At 36.2% G+C, this 5,993-nt stretch overlaps 1 protein-coding gene across 1 annotated transcript in view; it reads right to left on the minus strand.

Annotated features, from left to right (window-relative positions):
• LOC143024669 (uncharacterized) overlaps positions 1 to 3,293 on the minus strand; it is a 34,976-nt gene extending 31,683 nt beyond the window's left edge. The window contains exon 1 of the mRNA XM_076183652.1: positions 3,195 to 3,293. The gene's annotated coding sequence lies outside the window, so the exon portion shown is untranslated. The remainder of the gene's footprint in view (positions 1 to 3,194) is intronic.
• Between the last annotated feature and the right edge of the window lie 2,700 nt (positions 3,294 to 5,993).

Consider the following 5,993-nt stretch of genomic DNA (forward strand, 5'->3'; position numbering starts at 1 on the left):
TGGTGGAGTAGCCCTCCTTGAATCTATGTTGGTGTGGGGAGCTGGGCAAATTAGCCATTGCTTTCTGCAATTAGTCTTTCCATCAATTTTGATGTGGTGAGTAGTAATGAGATCATCTGTAGGGTTCAGACTTGTTTTCTTTAAGTAAAGAATTATATGAAAGCCACAGGTCTTCTGCAAGAGAGACCTGGGGCACTGGAAGGATCTTTCCCAGATTCCTCGAATTTTGTTGTACAGTCTGCAGTGTTTGAGAGCATCAGTAAGAGCCTTTATTGCCTTTGGGTTGAAGTGTTCCTGATAGATGTTTGAGATTTTATCTGAACCCTCTGTATAGTTCTTCAATTTTCTTATTGCCCCTTCCATTTTTTTTTTTTTTTTTTTTTTTTGTAGACAGGGAAATAGCATCTAAGCCATTTGATTTTCCTTGGAGTAATCTTCTCTCTGATACAATTCTTGTTAAATTGAATAGCCGCTGACGTTCTGACGATCTGTGTAGCTGATCGCTCAAAATTGCGGAAGACCTTTTTTTCCTCATTGTTCAATGTGGAACAGAAGTTTCTGATATTCATCTGGGAACCAGTATCTGCAGATTTCGAGGTCTCTTACCTCTTCTTCAGCTGGGTGGTAATAGTGAATATCTTAATCATCTTGGACTAAATGCTCACAAGTGAGAAATGACCTCACCAAGCGAGTTGTGATTTTTTGTCCGTTACTGTTGTGATGAAACGTCACAATGGTATTCTAGTCCGTTTTTTTGAGGAAAGTACCAATTGGTTCTGCTGTATATCTAAGGGTGGTCTGAGTTTTTCAATTAAAACAGATTCTGCTATTTGTAGTCTGTGGTGATCATTTGTTCGGTAAATAACTGAAGTATTATTTCTTGAATCTGCTTTTTGTGGTCTTCTGTCATGTGCTGTGTAGTGGGTGAAAATTCCGCCATTGTAACAATGGTGATAAAGCCTTTTTTCCAGAGAAGTTCTGGTGAATCCAATGTAAGTATTTTGAAGGGATGCACAATTCCCTGTCTGACATGTGTGTTTATACACTACATTGTTTTCACTCTGTTCTCTGGAGTTAGCTATGTTGTTCTTCATAATGAGTGACGCTGTTTTATTTGGTTTGTAGTAGCAGACTAAGTTAATCTTTATGTTGTGTGCTGAGATAACACCGTTTTTAACTATTCTACGAATCACCTTCTCACTATTACCACCCAGCTGAAGAAGAGGTAAGAGACCTTGAAATCTGCAGATACTGGTTCCGAGATGAATATTGGAAACTTCTGTTCCACATTGAACAATGAGGAAAAAAAGGTCTTCCGGAATTTTGAGCGATCAGCTACACAGATCGTCAGAATGTCAGCGGCTATTCATTTTAACAAGAATTTGATTTTCCATAATTCTCAAATAATTTTCATATTACCTGTGGTCATAGGTTTAATAGCATATTTAGAAAAGCATTTGATATTACATTGCTACTTTGATGGAGTATTTTTCATTGAGCTGTTCTAATTACTTCATGAGGAATACTCATGTTTGAGTTTTTAAAGTTTCTCATAGTTCTCCACATTTGTATACTACTTGTTTTCCCATTTATATTTCTCCATTTTTTCAGTTGTTGTATCCCTCACCCATTTTTATTTAATGTGTGTTGCCAGGTTTACATTTTTTTCTCATAGCTTCATGTTATCTCTTGCTTGTCTTCTGGATAGGCAATGCTATCCAATCCACTGCTGTCTATGGATGGGACCTAATTTACAGCAAAGCTCTCCAAGTTCAAGTTCTTTTATATTTATTCTGTGTAATGTAGCCAATTTTTTTTGTCATAGAATATTTTTCTTGAATGTATTACTTTTCCTTCTAGTACTACAGTAGTCATTATTGGAAAGTCGCCTGAGGGCTGGTCATATACCATATTTATCTGCATATAAGCTACACCCTTGCATAAGATACATCCCCTATTCAAAAATGTAGGTAAACTATACAATTCTGTATATCCATAACATGGGTGCATTAGATAAAGGGCAATTTTACAATACAGTGAAAAAAATTATATACACCTTTTACACTAGCAAATATGGTTAAACTGTTAAAAAAAAAATCCACTTGCACACAATAGGCTGAAGCACCATGGAAAAAAATATTATAACCATGACAATTTAACATAAACAAACCCACAATACGAGAAAACAAGTGAATAATAAAGAAATATTAAAATTAAAGATTGACATGAAAGCTACCACACCCTTTGCCTTCAAATATACATAAAAATAGCTACCATGACATTGAAAAAAATTGTATACACAAATCCCAAATCATATCAAATTACTATTTTTAATATTTGGGTTTCACAGCAATAAAAAATAAAAAGATATCTAAAACCATTACTGAACATACAATGGCATCCCACCAATCTTGAAAAGCACACACATAATCCCTATCATGAATCAAAAAAATGCCCGGAAACCAGCAGTCTACACAGACTCACTCCTCTCTACCACATCCAAACTATGATAGTTTATCTTAAAACAACCAAAAATCTATCTTGTAAGATTGTGATAACTTTTGGATTTGTATTCTTTATGTGTCAGCATATACAAAGTAATTTACATTTGTAAAGCTTCTCTGTCTTAAAATATTAGATTTGGTCACACCTACTTGTGTATTTAATAATTTATCAAAAGATGGAAAATTACAATCAACTGTTGAATTGTTCCTTAAAATTCACACACCAACATTCACAATTTGTTTCATTAAAGACTTCTTAAACTCGACTGATGTGATTTTAACATTAACATCCCCTCATCTTCTCTAAACAAACGAGAAGTAACACTAAACACAAATTCTACATTTGAAAAACAAAAGGGTTTGGCCCATTCACCCATTGTACTCTGGGTCTAAAGAAAAATTGAGACAATGATTCTTTCTTAATCTGCAATATCTAAAATAGACAATGGTACATAAAGTAACTAAACTTTCCACATACCACTCTAGTTTATTACTTCATCTGTTTTAACCTTCAACTCCCCTTTACACCAACACTGCCTCACTATTTATAAACATGGTTGTCGTCCACAAGCGAATGCTAAGTGTCAAGAATCGGGAAGTCAATAACTGTTTATCCTATATACACTGGTTTATTCCTTTAATTTTCGTAGGTAATTATATTCATCATAAAAGACTTCAATTATTACTCACCACTATCAAAATATATGTATATATTTACGACAAGTGGGTATGTCTCCACATTTTTTTTACTTGGAGCGACAGCTTAACAAGCAGACGCTACCACCTGCCAGTCAAAACAATCAAATAAAAACTGAATAATATATCTATTACAGGAATCAATTTTTCTTCATAGATTTTCATACATTTTTACTGTTAGTTACTTATAACATAAACTATCCATAATGAAAGTCAATATATTTTATCTCAGTCCACTTCACTTTATATACTTCGATTTCCCGCGAAATTTAAATCTCAAAGTTACAAAAACAGACGAAAGAGCTTGAGTGGCTGAGTGCTTGACAGTCCGTCAAGATGTAACATTTAACACAAAGTACATATCGCAGTCCAAACCTCGACGGCTCTCTGTTGCGCTCACTTAATGGTGCTCCATTCTGTCAGTGTGTGGCGCTCTGCAGATTACTTTACACTATATAATTATTAAATTATAAGGACTAAAACTGTGATGAGCTTATCTGTTATAATATATATCGAGTCAAATATTCAAATAGAAATGTAAAATATATTCAGACTTCAAGAGATCCACACTGTTCTTCAGGATACTTTCACTTTGTAGTTGAGTATTGTATAGCGTAGCAGTATTACTCTTGAATTATCTAAACCCGAGTTCAGTGTTGTATCGTTTCAAAGAGTAGGGTACGTTTATTGCATGCCTCCCCACAATGTTTGTTTCCAATTCAAGCTTCAGCAATTGTATTAAGTATACTGGTTTCCTGTTGTTAATGCTTGGTAAGTCAAAACACGCACCTCATGGAAGAAAATAGTGTTTACAGCCAATTGGATCCCTTCACTGTCCATATGTATCACTCTTGGTTCTCCCACCCTCAAGTTTCCTTCATCCATGTCTACTTTCCATATTCTTTTTGCTAGCCTTTCTTCACTCATACCCTCCACATCCTCTAACTTTCAACAATTTTTCTTTTATCAGCCATATCTGCTAGGTTTCTTTCAATCCCTACTTTGCTTCATTCCACATTTCTTAATCTATCCATCCTTGCAATCCGCAACATACTCTTAAAACTTCATCACATATACATTTTGGCTCCTCTTTCCTCTCTCCTTTATATTACAAGTCCCTACTCCATATAGTACCATGGGTACAATCATTCCCTTATAGTCTTCTTTTTGAGGCCTACTTGAAACATACCCATTCTTCCTCTATTGACTGTTGTTCCTCCTTTATCTTTACTTCTCTCAGCTTCAGCTAATATTTTTTTTTTATTTCTTTCGCATTTAATTTGCTCACCTTCAGCACCTGTCTTTCTCCCTTTTTTTTTTTTTTTTACCAACCCCACTTAATATTCAATCATAATTTTCCCTCCAACAAATAACAATCTAATATTCCACTGCCTTCTCCACTGAAAACATGTTCAGGACTCGCACTTTTTCTGTTGGGCACCACTGCATAGTTCATTAACCTCTTGACTACCCTTCCACCCAACACCATAATCCATGTAAGTTTGTCTTTCTTCTTAAACATTCTCTTCCCTCTCATCATTTCTCTTGCAATACACACCTCTAACGTTAATCTTCCCACTATAGTTTCTTCCTTTCCATATCTTCCTACTACTCCATCTATCAGCTCATCCCCTGCTGTCGCATTAAGATCTCCTAACATCACTACATTTACATTTCTCCCAAAACTCTCTATGCACTCATTGAAATTGTGCAAGTGGTACTGTAGGTGACAATGGCATAATTGGTAAGCATGCCTATCCAGCAAGTGGAAAGTCCCAGGTTCAACTCCTGGGTGGTACTAGCTTTTCAGTAAAGCTCCCTATCCAATGCAGTAAGTGTAGGGCCCCAACATGGGTAAGTGCCACTCCCCCACACACCACCACTACCACCACCTTCCACATCTGATGGTCACTACACAATTCACATGTAACATTCATCCACAAAACTACGTTTATACACACAACTCAGTGATAAATAAATCATACATTAAAAGTTTATTAGGGGAATTTGCTTTACCTTCTTTTCATCAAAAGTGCCGCTACCTTAGGGCCATAAACATACCACCTACAAAAAGCCTGTCCATACCATATTTACACACATTTAATGATTCACACACTTCCATTCTGGTTGCAGTTTTCCCCCTAGACCCATTTGTGCCTTGAATTTTTGCAGGAGAATAGTAGTGAGGAATCCCTAGTCCCTTCAATAACATGCATGGGAATACATGATGATATTCTTCTTCCCCAAACCACAAAGGGATCAGAAAAAGAAGAAATACTGATCAATCTGTTGCCCTAGATCTCTCCTGCAAGACACCCATAGCTCCCAGATAAACAGCAACAGCCATGAGATATGCACACAAGTCACTCAAGGCAGAAGCATTGTGTTGTTGACTGGGTATGGCTACGGTGGGATATTGTAAGATGAAGTGTTTGGTGTCTGTGTGATGGTTGGATCTGGAGCAATTTGTTTCTATAGCCAAGCCTATTCTGTGTTGACATCATCTTAGTGCTGGATGGTGACCTGAATACAGCTAAACTAGTGTGGTGTTTGCTTCTCTTGGGAAGGATTTTTCTGTGAGGCTAATGTCGGAAGGGGTTTGATAAGAGTATGCTGTTATGTGGTGTTTAAGATTGGAGTGCTTGTTTTGGGATCTGACTGTCATTATGTCTTTTTATGGTTATGTCTTGTAGAAGAAATGAACATAGAATATATTGGTAGTGTTTTGCAAGCTAGGGGATAGGCTGTTGTAGATGTTTGAGTGGCACGTTGCTAGTGTAGTTTTTTATTACA

This window comes from Oratosquilla oratoria, chromosome 4 (assembly GCF_046742065.1).
Source record: "Oratosquilla oratoria isolate Oo_2021 chromosome 4, ASM4674206v1, whole genome shotgun sequence".
In the NCBI taxonomy this organism is placed as follows: Eukaryota; Metazoa; Arthropoda; class Malacostraca; order Stomatopoda; family Squillidae; genus Oratosquilla; species Oratosquilla oratoria.